The sequence below is a fragment of the Hordeum vulgare genome, chromosome 3H (genome assembly GCF_904849725.1).
Source record: "Hordeum vulgare subsp. vulgare chromosome 3H, MorexV3_pseudomolecules_assembly, whole genome shotgun sequence".
NCBI lineage: Eukaryota > Viridiplantae > Streptophyta > Magnoliopsida > Poales > Poaceae > Hordeum > Hordeum vulgare.
The window spans coordinates 406,273,424-406,289,934 of NC_058520.1; positions in this window are offsets into that span (position 1 = coordinate 406,273,424).

Sequence of the window (16,511 nt, forward strand, 5' to 3'; positions counted from 1 at the left end):
GAGACTTTGATGATAAAGCGGGGCAACTGGGACTAAGGGGTCAATAGGGATCTCTGAGACACCTACACTAAGTATTTAATGTGTAGTAGAGTATAATAACAGTGTATCAAAAACATGCTATGCATCAGAATATGAGCTATCTACAACAGTAGCAAAACTAATGCAAGCATGAGGGAGAAGGAATGGGCGATATACGAATGATCAAGTGGGGGGGTTGCTTGCCTTGTTGCTCTGCTGGAAAAGGCTGGTCGTCAGGACGGTAGTCGTACCCAGCAGCAGCGTGTGCATCAGCGTTAGCGTCAGCATCTACCAGAGAAAAGAGGAGGAAGAAACAATAAATAACAGCAAGCGGGTGCATCACAATGCATGACACGGCAACATGTAGTGCTAAGCATGAGCTAACATAGTATTACACGTCACAGACGGAGCGGGAAAATATCTAACGATATCTCCTTGGTTTGTGGCTACTACCGAAGAGGTGAAATCGATAAAAAATTCCAATGTTTGCCATGCCACGGGCATGTGGCACTCGAAGAGACACCGTATCCGGGTTCATCTTGTTTTTGTGAGCAACTTTCATATACAAATTATTTTCTTTCGGTTTATAGATTATTTTGTATTCATTTTCGAAGTTTTATTATTATTCTAAAATTAAAAAGATTTAGTTAATTAAGAAAAGTAATAATGACATCAGCATGATGTCATGTTGACATCACCAATCAAGAGTCATGTTGACTAGACAACTCACTAGTGGGTCCTACATGTCATTCACTCCTAAATAATTAACATAATTAATTAACAAATTAGGTTTAATTAATCTAATTAATTACCTTAATTAATTGTTAAATTAATTAGGCACGTTCATCAACAGTTAATTTAGTTGACTAATTACTTATTAATTAAATAATTAATAGGTTAATTAATTAATTATTATAATGTTTATAATTATTATTTGTATTCATTTTCTTTTTCCTTTGTTTTTTCAAATGTTCAAAGGGCTGCGACCCAGTGTCAGTGGGGCTTAAGGGAGGAGGGGTTAGTGGGGTGGTTAGCCTCCACTAACCCATCGGGGCACGCGCGGCCATGGCCGAGGCCACGAGCCCGGTGGCCAACGGGGGAGGGTAGTAGGCCACTCGGCTAGTGGCCGGCGACGTTGGCCGGCGAGGTGCGCATGAGGCATGGGGGCGGCAGCTGCGGGGCAACGCATGGGGGGAGGGGCGGTGCGGGCATGGCGCATGGAGCGGTAGTAGCGATGCCGGTAAAACGGCAACAGCGGCACGGGCGAGGCAATGTGGGGCGTCGTGGCTCGTCGGACGGGGCCGGAGGGGCTCACCAGAGCAAGGGGATGGTGCGATGGCCACCAGACCGAGGGGGAAGGGAAGGGGGTTCCTCACATTCCGATGGAGGGGAGTGATAGTGCGCTCGGGGGGTGGGCGAGGGGGAGCCGATGGTGGGGAGGAGGCCGAGTAGGCATTGGTGATGAGGAGGCGCGGCGGGGCGACACCGGCGATTGATGACGGGGGTCGGTGAGGCGTCGGAGCAGCTTGGATCCGGGTGGGCGCGGGGAGAAAGAGGGAGCCGTCGGGTGGGGGTTAGGCCCGGGGTGAGGGGGAAATTAGGTGGTTGCGGGATTTAGGGTTTGGGGGTTTATATACCCCCCGAGTGCAGGTGGGCCAATCGGTTGGTTTTGCTGGATCGGCCACTTAGGACGAGGCCCACGAGGGGGTCTTTCATTTACTTTATTTTACCTTTTTTATTCTTTTCTTTTTATTTATTTCTGTTTTATTTAATTTTGAGGCACCAAAACACTTTGCAAAATATTGGTTATAATTTTATAATTGCCTAGGGAATATTTGTAACCCAAGCATGATTTTTATTTATAGGTTTACAAAACTTTTAATTCCACTTTTCAATTGAATTTGAATTGCAAAAGAAATTGAATTAGGGTTTGATTCCAATAGTGATCGTACTTGGATTAGCAAAATGGATTATCTTAATCATGTTGTTATTGTAGCCTGATTATGAGGATTACTGTAGCACTTAATCCAGGGTGTCACAACTCTCACCTGCTACAAAAAAATTATAGTCCCGAGAATTAAGAGGTAGAAGGAAAGAGCTCGGGGTATTCATCACGAAGATGATCCTCGCGTTCCCAAGTGGCTACATCTTGAGAATGATTGGCCCACTGAACTTGACCTTGCGACGAGTCTGACATTTAGTGTAATCGAGAATGCGAATCGGATGATCTTTATAAGAGAGGTCTTGTTGCACCTCAAGCATGCCATGGTCCACTGCTCGGATGTGATCGTTGAAGTAGCAGCGAAACTGAGACACATGGAAGACATCGTGAACGTGAGATATGTTTGACGGTAGTTCCAATTGATAAGCCACTTTTCCATGTCTTTCGAGAACGATGAACAGACCAATATAGCGAGGAGCTAGCTTGCCCTTGATCCCAAAACGGTGTGCACCTCTCATTGGTGTGACTCGAAGATAAGCCTTTTCCCCAGGTTGATAGACCATATCTTGAAGATGACGGTCAAAGTGACTTTTCTAACGAGACTGGGCAGCCTTCGGATTCTCATGAATAATGCGGACTTGATCTTCGGCATGTTGGATAATATCCAGACCGAAGAGTGATCATTCCCCAGTTTCTGACCTATTCATATGAGTTCAACACCTTTGTCCATATAACAGTTCAAAGGGGGCCATCTTCACACTAGCTTGATAGCTATTATTGTAGGAGAAATCGGCATATGGGAGAGATTCCTCCCATTTCTTACCGAAAGAAATGATACAAGGTCAAACCATGTCTTCGAGAATTGGGTTGACTCGTTCAACTTGTCCGTGGGATTGAGGGTGACATGCGGTGCTGAAGGACAAATGAGTTCCCATAGCCTTCTGAAAACCTTCCCAAAATTTTGAAGTGAACAAGTTGCCATGGTCCGAGCTTATTACCAATGGAATACCGTGAAGTGAAACAATTTTGGACACATAAATATCTGCTAGCTGACAAGTAGTGATTGTTTCTTTGACGACCAGAAAATGTACAACTTTGGACAGTCGGTGAAGTTAAAAAATAGCATCATTACCTTTCTGTGACGTGGGAAAACCAGTGACAAAGTTATTTGCAACATGGTCCCATTTCCATTCAGGAATAGAGATAGGTTGCAGAGTCTCAGGAGGCCTTCAATATTCTGCTTTGATTCACCGGCAAATATCACATTCTCCAACATAGCGTGCAATGTGTTCTTTGATGTTTGGCCACCGAAATCTTTGACGGATGTCTTGGTACATCTTGGTACTACTCGGATGAATAGACAGTGGTGTATCATGAGCTTATTTCATCACCCTTCAAGTCATTCTCATGTTTTCCCTCTTACTTGGTACATAAATACGACCCTTGAAGTACAAGGCGCCATCATTAGCAAGAGTGAAGCAAGAGGGTTTACGTTCTACAAGGTAACTTTTAGTCTTATCAACTTCAGGGTGAAAGAGTTTGAAAGTGCGTTATATCGACTAGAGGGGGGGTGAATAGGAGATTTTTAGAATTTCATCACTGAGGAAATTCCTTTTGAGGAAATTCCTCACTGATGACTAACTTACAGCGGAAACAGTAAAGGATCAGAAGTGCAAAGTTTCACAACAGTAGTTTTTCAGAGTGAGGAATGTGAAAACAGATTGCACAGTGAGCAGGCACGCAGAAAACAGATGAGGATTAACTAGCGTGAAGAATTTGGGGTTGAGGAATTTCAGAGAACGTCTTCAGCAAATTCTTCAAAGAGTAGCAGTGAAAGTCATCGACACATAATCTGAGGAAAGTAAGGAGTTGAGGAATTAGAACCCGTTTCACAGCGAAGATAGTAGTTTATGACCCAGTTCTAACTGCTGTGACAGTCGTACATCTGGTTTGGAGCGGCTTGGTATTGAAACCAAAGGACACACAGTCCCGGGACACACAGTCCCTACCGTGTTCTCCTTGAGCTAAGAACACACAGTCCTCGCCCAACACTCGTGGTAAGTCTTCAGGGCAGACTTCCAAACCCTCACAAACTTGGTCACCCGGCGATCCACAATTGACTGCTGGAAAGCTCTAGACCATGATGCCTAACCGTCTGGAGGATCCACAGTCCTCAAAGGTAAAAGGCTTCAGTCCCACACAGGAACAACTTCTTCAGCGATGCTCAATCACTAGGTTTGGTTTGTGGTTTCGGTGTATGGGGTATTTCCTCACTGATGAATTACTCTCGAAGACCCTGAGGAATTTGGGTTGCTCTTATGACAAGTGCCAGTTCCTAACAGAGCACCCAACCAGCTAATGGTTGTGGGGGCAGCTATTTATAGCCTGGGAGCATCCCGACATGATTTGACACTAATGCCCTTAAATAATATGACCGTTGGTGTGGATAAGACCAATGACTTGGCATGGCTATCGAAACGGTCAGAACTCTCAACTGTGAGAGTCGTCATGTCACTCGTATTCCTCACTTGAGGCTTTTGGTAGGATTAGGCTTGGGTTGAGCATCATGAGGAAATTCATTCCAAAGTGTAACTTCGACCCCCTTTAACAGTACGGTGTTCCTACTACTCAAGTGTGAAGAAAATAAAACAGAAATAGTAAATCTTCATGCTTCAAAGTATTCAAAATGATTTTGTTCAGAACACACCGAATTCCTCAATTTCAGTATCTTCATGAGGAATATCAATTTCATCGCAGATTCTTCGCGATTCAATTCTTGAGCTTCAGACCAATTTCTTCAACCGAAGATATACATTTTTAGGGGTCGATATTCATCAAATATCTCAAACTCCTCAGTGACTTATAGATCATGTGTACACTCATAAACACATTAGATACTTAACCTATAAGTCTTCAAACCACCAAAATCAATAAGGGGCACTAGATGCACTTACAATCTCCCCCTTTTTGGTGGTTGATGACAATTAGGTTAAGTCTTCAACAGGGATCAAAAATATGAAATGTAAATACTCATTTGAGAAATTTGAAATCAAGATTCAGAGAGACTCCCCCTGAAGATGTGCATATCTTGAGGATTTTGCTTTTCATAGCAAATGCACATTGATGATATATATCATGGAGATCTCCCCCTGAGTCTTGTAAATCATGCATACATGTAACATATCATATGAAGAAAATGAAGATGCATGATGACAAATGGTATCTGACGAATTCCAGCATGCGTGCATTAAAACTTGAGGAATAAGCATGCGAAGAAAAACGTTCAAAAGCGTCAGAGTACCATCGGGCTCAAGTTACAACTCATTACATAAAAACTTCAGAAGAGCCAAGAGTTTGTAACTTAATTATAGTTCATAAGCCCCAAAATATCCTGCTTGAAGACTAACTCTCAAGTTTCTCCCCCTTTGTCATCAAGTGACAAAAAAGGACAAACTGAGGACTAACACCCATGAAGACTTCACTTCTTGGCGGTTGATGAAGAGGCGTGATGCTTCTTGGGAGTAGTCTTCTTCCTTGGACCGGTAGCAGTGTCGAGCTGTTCTTCATCAGTTTCAGCAGTGCGGAATGAAGAAAAGGAACCGTCTTCAAGGTCTGGAACTGGAATGGGCCTGAACTTCTTCTTGGGAGGCCACGACTAGTCAAAGTCTCGCTCAAAATCCATTTCTTCAAGCTCTGTCTGAGTCTTCAGATGAGCAAGTGTAGCCCAGATACGATCAAAAACCTCATGCAGATAGTGATGGTTAAGCTTCACAGAGTTCCGTGTTTCAGTGAGGGTTTTCACAATGGCGCCAAACTGGCGTTTGACCCACTTGTGATTGCGATCCACCTTCTGGTGAAGACTGAGGAGGTGCTCTCTTGTATTCATCACGCGAGGAGGAACGGGGCTTGCCGGGCGAGTCTCAGTATCATCCCATGAAGAATAAGCTTCTAGCTCTCTGAACTGGCCATCAAGGGGCCTACTGCCTTCATCAATCACTGACTTTCCTTATCCTTCAATGGGCTCGAAATTCTCCTTGTTGACCCGGATAGGAGGCATATAACCAACATGGTTTTGGAAATCAGCGTGGAAGTTGATGCATGTCGTTGCCCTGATGAACCTCATGATCAATGGGGCATATATCTTATGATCAAATGGACACATAGCATTGTCGACCAAAGTCCTCAAGAAGAAATCATGGATGTTGATAGGAATACCATGGATGATGTTGAAGAGGATATTCTTCACGATGCCTACGACATCTTCTTCATCATCATGACCTTTGATCGGCGTGAGCACAATGCAGAGGGATTCTGTAGACAGACCTTGGTGTATATTTGAGCTCGTGGACGAGGAAGGTTTTTCTCGGTGATTGCCCTTCAGCCAAAGGCTTCATGAGGACTTCCATCATCCCGTTGGGCAGCTCACGCTCACCGTAAAGCTTCACAGCCTCCTCTGAGGGAATTGGTACAGGCAGTTCATGGAGGAGCTCAGTAGCAAGAGCCTTGTAGTGAGTGTTTTGTGTCATCCAGTCAAACACCCAGGTGTTGATGTCTTCAGGGTCGCCAGATATGTGAAGAGTGGCATAGAACTGAAGAATGAGCTCACCGTTCCAATCAGAGATTTCAGAGCACATTGGCAACAGACCAGTGTCATGGAGTACATTGAGGACTGGAGCTAGGCACGGTATTGCTTCAAGTTCAACGTGAGGAATATGCCTGTGCTGGAATATCTTGTTTCTTCCACATAGCACAGAGGCATAGTAATTCAGCTGTGTCCTCGTCCAAAACTTCAGATGTCTCATTTGAGGCTTGTCATAGGGATTCTCTCCAATGAAGTACATGCATTCTTCAAAGAAAATCTCCTTTTGAAACTGTGGTCGCTTGGAGAATGGCTGATGCTGAAATGGCTGAAGATTTTGCTGAGGAACAGGAGGGGAGACAACAATTGCAGTCTCGGTGTTGAGCACGACGAAGGCATTGTCTTCATCAGGTGCATTTTCCTCAGCATTGTCCTCAGGGTGAGGAATTTCATCAGCTAGGGCTTCAGGCTGAGGAGCTTGCTCTGGCTGGGCATCAGGCTGAGGGGCTAGCTCTGGCTAGGCATCAGGCTGAGGAATAGGATCATCTTGCTCAGGTGGAGGAGTTGGGTCAGCATGTTCCTCATCTTGAGGATTTTGCTCAGGACTTTGAATTTTATCAGCTTCAGGAATTTCACTTTGCTCTTCCTCAGCTGGCTTGGTGACAGAGGCAGTTTCATCAGCTGGTGCAGCTGATCCTTGTGAAGTGTCTTTCTGAGGAATGGAGGGCTGAGGACTGTCGTCAATACGATTTTCTTCGTTAGTGTATCCCTCAGATGTGGCATCCTTCATTTCCTCATCTGTCCCTTTCGCTTGGTCATCAAGAATGACCATTTCATAAGACGGAGCGATATTGAGGGGCACAGGGTCCAGTGGAGCATTATCTTCAAGCGCTTTGAGGCGCTTGGCCTCTATTTCTTCTTCTGCTGAGGAGGCCTTTCTCTTTTTGGCTTCCTTCTCAACAACCCTGGTTTTGTTCACATCTGATGCAGACGGGGTCATCTTCTTCACCTTTGAAGCTTTTGGTGAAGGGGTTCTCTCGACAGATTCTTCAGCTGGCTTTGAGCTACCAGCTGGAGCAGGGTCATCAGCCTGCTTTGATAAAGCAGCTGGGTCAGGGGCAGTCTCACCAGCTGCAGCAGGTTCATCAGCTGGATTTTCCATGGTGATTTCTTCAATAGCCGGTACATCCACACGGCTTTCCTAGTGTATTTCCTCAGCTTGAGGAGATTCATCAGCTGGCTCTTCAATCAAGGGCTGGGGAGTTAGTGCTGGAGGTGCAGCCTTCTTGTTGTAGTCATCAACAGCTTTAGTGGCCATCTTGATGAAATTGCTATTGAGACTCTGACAATCTGACAACTTGGAGTACTTATCAGCCAAATTGTTCAACTCAGCCTGTGTTGACACCAGTGCATCAGGCGTCAAGTTGAGGAGATTCTGCTTGAGGAATTTCTCCTTTTTAAGCTTCGCAACCTTGGCCTGCTTGGCTTGCTGTTCTTTCCACTTGGCTTCATTGATGAATGTGGCCACCATGTGGCTGATACCAGGGGGAAGTGTCAAATCGTCAAGCAGAGTGTTTGGGTCCTCATACCAGATGTTTATGTAGTCTACGAGGACCTTGGGGTCCATGGCCAGAGGAATGGCACTTCCTGATGCTTGAGCTACCCTTTCCTGCTTGTTTCTGATTATCGCTTGTAGGGTTTGATCATCATATTCATCACTGCCCTCTGATGCAGATGGGACTGTGATGATTTTCCTGGGGCTTGGCAGAGTTGCTCTTTCAGCAGACAGCTGAGTATTCACAAGAGGTGGTGAAGACTTTGTCTCCGAGCTGGTTGCAGCCAGGAGTGAGGAGCTATAGGTGGCAGTCAGTGGCTTCATGACCGGCTTCTCTACTGGTATTTCTTGAGGCTTTGGTGGTGGTGCTGAGGATTTTAGAGCTGAGGGTTTTGGCACTGAGGGTTTTGTAACTGATGCCTGAGCAGACTTCTCTTGAGGCTTTGGAGCCCTTGGTTTTGACGGCACAGATTGTGGTTGAGGAATTGCTGAACCAGAGGTCTCAGTGGCAAAGGAAGTAGCTGCAGTTGAGGCAGCAGCTGAGGATTCATTGAATTTCCTCACTGCAACATCTGCCTGCTTCTTGAGCTTAGCCAGATGCTTGTCCTTCTCATCCAGATAATCATCAATGGTCTTGAGGCTTGAGGGGTGTGCTACTTGATGAGCCTCAAGTGGGGCCCGTTTGCCAGGAGGCTTCAGGGCGAATTTCTTCGCATACTTGGCAGTTACAAACCTGTATTCCTTCCATTCCTTAGCACATCGGCGTTCTATCTTCTGCAGCCGAATCTTTCTCTTGGCCATTGTTTCATTTTCATCAGGTGTGCAATAGTCCAAGTAAATATCCTCAGGGATATCCAAAGTTGTGTTCTGCTCAAGTTTCTTTCCTCCCTTCTGCTTTCTGTCATCCTCCATTTTCTTCAGGTGAGGATTTTGCTGATGAGATTGAACTCTTGAGGATTCTGGTGAGACTTGAAGATTTTCTTCAAGAAACGCTGCAAATGAGTTAATGTGATGAGAACCGAGAGATTCATCAGCTGACATGTGTGTACCTGTGAACAGAGTATAGTTGCGAGGAATTTGCAGAGGTCATATGCATTCTCAGATTTGAAGAAAATTAAAAAGTTTGACAGTTGAGGAATTTAACCAGTGGTTGAGGAATTTGCCTAAGCATATTGTTCTTGGGTTCCAGAGTTGTACAGATCTGAAAATTCGCACAATTGAGGAATCTCGTGAAAATCTTAGATGCTTAGTGAAGTTCATCAATGGTGTGGTGATAGGCAGTGTTTGAGGAATCAAGTGCATATCGATTCTTGAGGAAAAACAGATTTCACATAGGAGATGTAAAATAGTAGATCTAACTTGCTGTAAAATGGGATTTTATTTACCCTTGAAGGCGCACACGAAGAACACAGAAAAGTTGTGTAGGGAGGCTGTTTGGTCGCGTGTCCAATGCGCCCTAACCCGGCGGCAGAGGACGTCTACGGCGGCGGCGGACGAAGATGGTCCGACTCTGGTGTGGTTCCGGTGATGGAGAAGTCGAGGCAGTGAAGCTCTTCTTCACCGGCGACGAGACTTCCAACGGTGGTGCTAGGGTTTGGTGCTTTTTGCTGTAGCAGGAGAGCGATGGGGCGAAGAAGTGTTTGCCGAGGGGGATAAGGACATATTTATAGCCAGACAGTTACTATTGGCACGAAGAATTTGGACCAAACAACCCCTGCCTCTACGTCTCCGCAGGACATGTGTATTTCCCGAGCAAGGCGGTGGAGATAGTGGAGATCGTGGTTATCCGAACGTGGGAAGTGGGGTTCAGTTACTGTGCATTAAAGAAACAATTTTTGAAGATTTGAGGATTTTTGTTACAAAATCATCAGCTGACAAGGACGCAGTGAGGATTTTGAACAAAGTTTCAAGTAGAACGCATATGAAGAATTGAATAGACTGGATGAGAATAGCATAGAGGGAAAGTAGGGTCCGATCACATTGACTTAGAAGAAATATCAACTTGAAGAAATAGCTATAAGTGAATGCAGTTGAGGACTTGAAATCACAGTCTATCTAGTCAAATGAAAGTCATCAAGTGTTTTTGAAGATTTGAGTAACTTGAGGATTTTGTGATAAATCGTCACAATGAAGAACAACTGTTTTGAAGAAAAACACATTTTGAGGAAATGGAACATTTGAAGAAAATCAACTTGAGGAATTTCACGTTGGGCGGTGGCATGACCCACCATATAAGAATGTTGATTACAGACGCCGCGTACAATTGTCGTAGGGCCCTGAGAATCAATTTCGTCATTGATTTCTTCACATTCAGAGTGATATTCTTCATCAGTTTGAAGAAAATCTATTCATCATGTGTTGCACATCTAAGTCATCAATTTTGCATAAGTGTTAGGATGTGTGCATGTTTTTACAAAACATTTGAAGATTTTAAGATATTTAGCTCACACCGCAACTTGCAAAACCTTTTTCTCATCCAAGGGCTTAGTGAAGATATATGCAAGTTGATCATCAGTCTTCACATGGTCGATGAGGATATTGCCCTTGAGGACATGGTCCTGAAGAAAATGATGACGAATCTGGATGTGCTTGGTCTTTGAGTGTTGTACTGGGTTGTATGCAATCTTGATTGCACTCTCATTGTCGCAATAGAGAGGCACATTCTTCATGTTGATGCCGTAGTCCTTGAGGGTTTGCTTCATCCATAGTAATTGAGCACGGCATGAACCAGCAGCAATGTACTCAGCTTCGGCAGTGGAGAGTGATACGCAGTTCTGCTTCTTTGAGGACCAGCAAACTAGTGATCTTCCGAGGAAATGGCATGTGCCAGAAGTTGACTTGTGATCCACACGATCACCAGCATAGTCAGAATCAGAATACCCTACCAGATGAAGATTTGAGCCCTTGGGATACCATAATCCTAGTGTTGGTGTGTGAGCTAAGTATCGAAGAATATGCTTCACAGCCTTATGGTGTGATTCCTTCGGTTTTGCTTGAAAACATGCACACATGCAAACACTAAGCATTACATCTGGCCTAGATGCACATAGATACAATAAAGAGCCAATCATAGAGCGATATACCTGTTGAACGAAATCTTTACCATTTTCATCAGTGCCGAGGTGGCCGTTGGTAGGCATTGGAGTCTTGGCACCTTTGCATTCATGCATGTCGAATTTCCTCAGAACATCCTTGAGGTATTTCTCCTGTGATATGAAGATTCCATTGCTTTGTTGACGAATTTGAAGACCTAAGAAGAATTTCAGCTCCCCCATCATAGACATCTGATATTCTTCACTCATCATGTAAGCAAATTCATCACTGTATCGTTTGTCAGTACTGCCAAATATGATATCATCGACATATATTTGACACACAAATAGCTCATTATCATAGGATTTAGTGAAAAGAGTTGGATCGAGTGAACCAGGTTTGAAGGCTTTCTTCATGAGGAATTCCTTCAATGTATCATACCATGCCTCAGGGGCTTGCTTCAGACCATAGAGAGCCTTTTTGAGTCTGAATACTTTGTCTGGATTGTTTGGATCCTCAAAACCTGGGGGCTGAGCAACATTGTAACGACCAAGATGCGGTCCTTTACGATCTCGGGGTCGAGGCCCCCGAATAGGAAAGAAGTGCATCTAAGCGTTCGCAAGCAAGTAGCATAGCACAAATAATAATAAAAGTAGACAATTCGGGATTCAACTGTCTTCTCATTATTAACTCAGAGTACATCGCAGATACAATCAAGGTAGTTCCGCTACGGACTACAAAACATGAAGATGCTATGCTACCCTGCCTGTAGGCCCATGATCACGACCACGCCTCAGTCCTCTGGATAGTTCACGTAGAGGCGGTCTGTCTCCTCGTCGTACTGCTAGGCCAGCTGGGTGCCGTCGGGATCATGTGTCTCTGGGGTACCTATACCTGTTGGGAGTTTCGGAGGAATCCGTGAGCCACGGGGACTCAGCAATCTAAGACCTTGGTGCCAGAACTAGCTATATTATTAGGAAGGGTAAAGGTGAAGTGTATAAGGCTGCAGCATCCTAAGCTTGTTTTAGTGGCTAACTTACGCAAAGTAATCGTGAAGGTGGTCTACACTAGCGGTCGGGATTACTTGATCACTAAGTGATACTGAACACCTACCTACGGCATTCATAACCCCACCGTGTTCCCGATCGAAGAGAGAACTTCGAGGGGACAGTCACGGTTATGCACATAGTTGGTAATTTTATTAGCTTATGTTTAAGTTCCCTAATACCGAATGTTAACAAAATATTCCAAGTTGCCACATAACCGCGGGCACGGCTTTCTGAAAGATTAAACCGTGCAGGGGTGCTCCAACTAGTCCATCACAAACGAACACAGGCCGCAGAGGCATCCTCTATCACGAATCTCGTGATCTCGTCGGATTCCTTAGAGGAAAACCTCAACTCTGGGGGAAACCAAAGCTTCACTGGGATTCCTATACGCAAGATATACCGCTAAGGTAAGACAAGGCTAGCAGGACCTCCCGTCGTGTCGACGGCCCTGATAAGAGTCGCGTATCTCAGTCTCAGGACACGAAGGATGAGCTAGACGTCGGGATGGCTAAACCTCTGGGTGACCAGTGGGGCCCCGGACATCGCTCAGGTGGGACCAACACTCATGAGGAGCACTGGCCCGGATTGTTGATTAAATTCCTCGGGGTAGGTATTCCCTATGCAGATTATTATGTGATTAGCAGATTAAAACCAATGTTGGGTCCTGCCGGACAAGCCTTAGCACTACGCGATTTATCAAGGGGGTTCCCATAACAACCCCGAACGTGTTAGGAGCGATCATTATGGAATCAAACACCGGTAACCGGTAACTAACGCGGCAATGACGGAACAAAGCACCCGGCAAAAGGCTAGGCCTTCCGTCATTTACCAAATATATAGGTGCATTAATTAAATAACAGAATTTAAGATAATCATATCAAGCTCATGTTATCACATGAGTCAAAGCACCTGCATCTAGCAACGCTAACATTAGTAGCTGAGCAAACCTACTTAGCCATACAAGTTTTGCTAGGAAGGGGAACAGTGTTTGGGCTCATGGCATATTAAGAGGCAATTTAATTTCAGTGGTAGGCAGCGAGCAATATGATAAGGAACCAAAACTAGCATAACTTGTCTAGAGATGGAATCAAGGTCATATCATCTTGCCTGTGATATCCTCAGCTTGGAATGGTTCTGGTTCGTCCTGCACGTACTCTCCTGACTCCACGTATTCGTTCTCGGATCCCGGTGCTACCCAACATAAGAATAACAACCAATGAACAGCATCACCACAAGATGCAACAATCACATGATGCATGACATGAAAATTGAGCATGCACCACTATTTCTATCACTAGCACAAGCAAAATAAACTACTGCAAGTTTCTGGACAGAACTGTACACTAAGCTATTTTGACATGCATGAGGATGGAATGAACAGATGCGGCTCGTGAAAATTTTGCAAAACCATATAAAGAACATTGCAAACGGAGCCACGGTTCAACGGGAATCAACGAAACAAGATATGAAGCTCTACGTGGAAGAATCAACACCACACCCACAATTGGCACAAATCTGGTATTCCTAGGTTGCTAAGACATGTAACAATCCAACATGAATGGATTGGAGCAAGGAAGAACACCAAAATATCCACTAAGCACACACAATGATCAAAATGACTATACAACTCAATCTGCCCCAATCTGCATCTTAGCTCTTTGTGAGCTACATGCAACATAGCTACAGCCCTCTAAATATGGCAAATAATATATGTGGCCATAGCCAACCAAGAACACTACAATCACCAGCAAGAATCACAACAAAAGGAATTAAACTATAGAAGATACAAGGCCACAAACTTTCCCAAAACCATCAGATCTCATGGACTTAGTGAAAATTCCTGCACCTGAATTTCTGTCTTTGTTCTGAAGCCTTTTGACAGCAATGAAAACACAACCTACTGGACTCCAAATGATATGAAATTTTACAGGGAGCTTCAGAAATATATCAGGTCCAAAATCCTGGCACTGATCTAAGGCTAGTTCTCAACACAATGAGCCGCACATCCTCATCTATAGGGGAAGAAAATGTTTCCAGAATTCCCAGACTTACTGAAATTCCAGATTTCACTAAGCTGGATTTTTTTAGCCACATGCCCACTTTATCTAGGCATAGTTTGCAAGAAAATAACACCAAGTGATAAATGAAACCACTATGGTGTAGAGAAAAGCCCTACTTCTATCACACAAAAACACATGCCCTTGGGCTCCACCTATTCCATGGAAACCAAGATCAAACTTGCAACAAATATGAATATGTCCACTCCATAAAGTATCCCAATGGCAAAACTAACTTCACCACTGGATTCCTTGGGAGTTTCTACCCTAATATCATATATAAAATGTGGGCATCTGCTTGGAACCAGTGACCACAAATTAAGGGAGAGAGAACTACTCCAAATCATGCCTAGGGAATGGGCATCAATTCATGTAGGTCCTACTAAAACATCAACTACAAAGGTTGAGATCATGTGCACAATGACAAAGTTACATGGGGGTTTGAACCCCATGTTTGTGTCATGCACATCAACTTCACAAACCCTACTACTAAGCTTCCCACACAAACAATATACCATGCCCTCTCACATATGGACATGTGGAGGTGCATGGCTTTGCTTGCCAAGGTGGATTGCTTCTCACACACACATCTACTCCACATCACCCACAAGCACATCTTGCTCAAGATCAAATCACATACCTACACATGCTAATCATAGCTTGCATCACATGGCCACCATACACACATCATAACCCCCATAAGATGCACTTACATATGAAACTCTAGTCATCACACACACTTCACAAGCACTTGAACCAAAGTATAACATGAAGGTAAAATCTACTAAATAGGTAAACTTGGAAACTACACATACATGCACTCCACTATGCTTGCAAGCACAAGATTATACTAGCACATGCATCTACTTATGCATCATCTCATGGTGCCAATCACTCACAAGGTGCACACACAACATGATACTTGCTCACACATGCACATCACCATGTGCACACATACACACACACACATGCACATCACCATGTATGTGCACAACACACCACCTTCACACCACACATATATAACACACCTCTAATGCATTGCAGGAAGGAAAAATAATTGCACTCCTTTTAATGCCCATTATTTAGGCACAAGAAGTAGCAAAGAATGGCAAAGAAAACAAAAATAAGAAAGAAAGAAGAAAATAGCAAAAGGGGCTGGAAGGGATTCGAACCATGTACGCCATAGTGCACCACACTGCCTCCTACCACTCTGCTGTTGGCATTGTTTTGGCAGAGAGAGGGGAACAGAGCAGAGTAACATGTCCATGTGTGCTGCTTTGCATGGAAAAATCAGAAATAAAAGATGTGCCGAGGGGGGATCGAACCCGCGCCCTCTCATCAGGCATTCAGCAAGCACTACCACTATGCTACAGGCAAGGTTACTAACACAGAAGGGGACCGAAACTAGAACAGCTGGCTCTGCCTGCCTCTGCTCTGCAGAACACGCGCACGCCGGCGACAGAGATCGACGGCGGGGCAGATCCTGCTACTGCTACGCTCACGCGAGGCACCTCTACTCTGATCGATGGGGTGGCGCTACGAGGGGGAAGGGAACCCTGCGCTGCACTACACACCCACATCCACTGCAAGCCAACCATCTACTGCACCACTACAACTACTGCTGCCGAATACCTGTCAGAAACATGCGAGCACTACCGGATCCGGCCGATCTATGAAGGGGGAAAGAAGGAGGGGTTGATCCTCACCTTGGGGTGGAAGAAGGGGTTCGGTCTGAGGAGGAAGAAGCGCCTTAGGGGAAGAAGAAGCTCGGAGAAGTTCCTGCTGCCGAACCGAAGAAGAGGTGGAAGAACGTCGCGGGCACGTCCTTGAGGAGCGCGGGGCCGTTGGTGTGGTCGATCCCCGGGGCTCCTAGCGCCGGGAATGGATCGCGGGGATCCACCCCGAGCTCCCGGACATGGCGACGGCGGCGAACGGAGACGGGGGCGCGGCGGACGCCGACGGTGGCCATCTACCTCTCTCTGCTGCTCCTACCAGGGACTTACCTGAAAGAGGAGACGGGGAGAGAGATGGTGGCGGCGCGAGATGGGAGAGAAGGAGGAACCCTAGATGAGGGGAAGAGGGCACGGACGCCGACGCGTTTAAAAGGGGGGACCTCGACGTCCGTGAGACCTCACGGCGTCGCGCGTGATCTCTCTGGCGCCTGATGGTCAGCTCGCGTGGGGAGGAAACGGCGTCAGAAGGAGGGAAGGAGGCCGCGGGCGTGGGCTCCTCGCGCGAGGGAGGGGGTTAGATGGGCCAGCAAAGTGGGAGGGAGCCC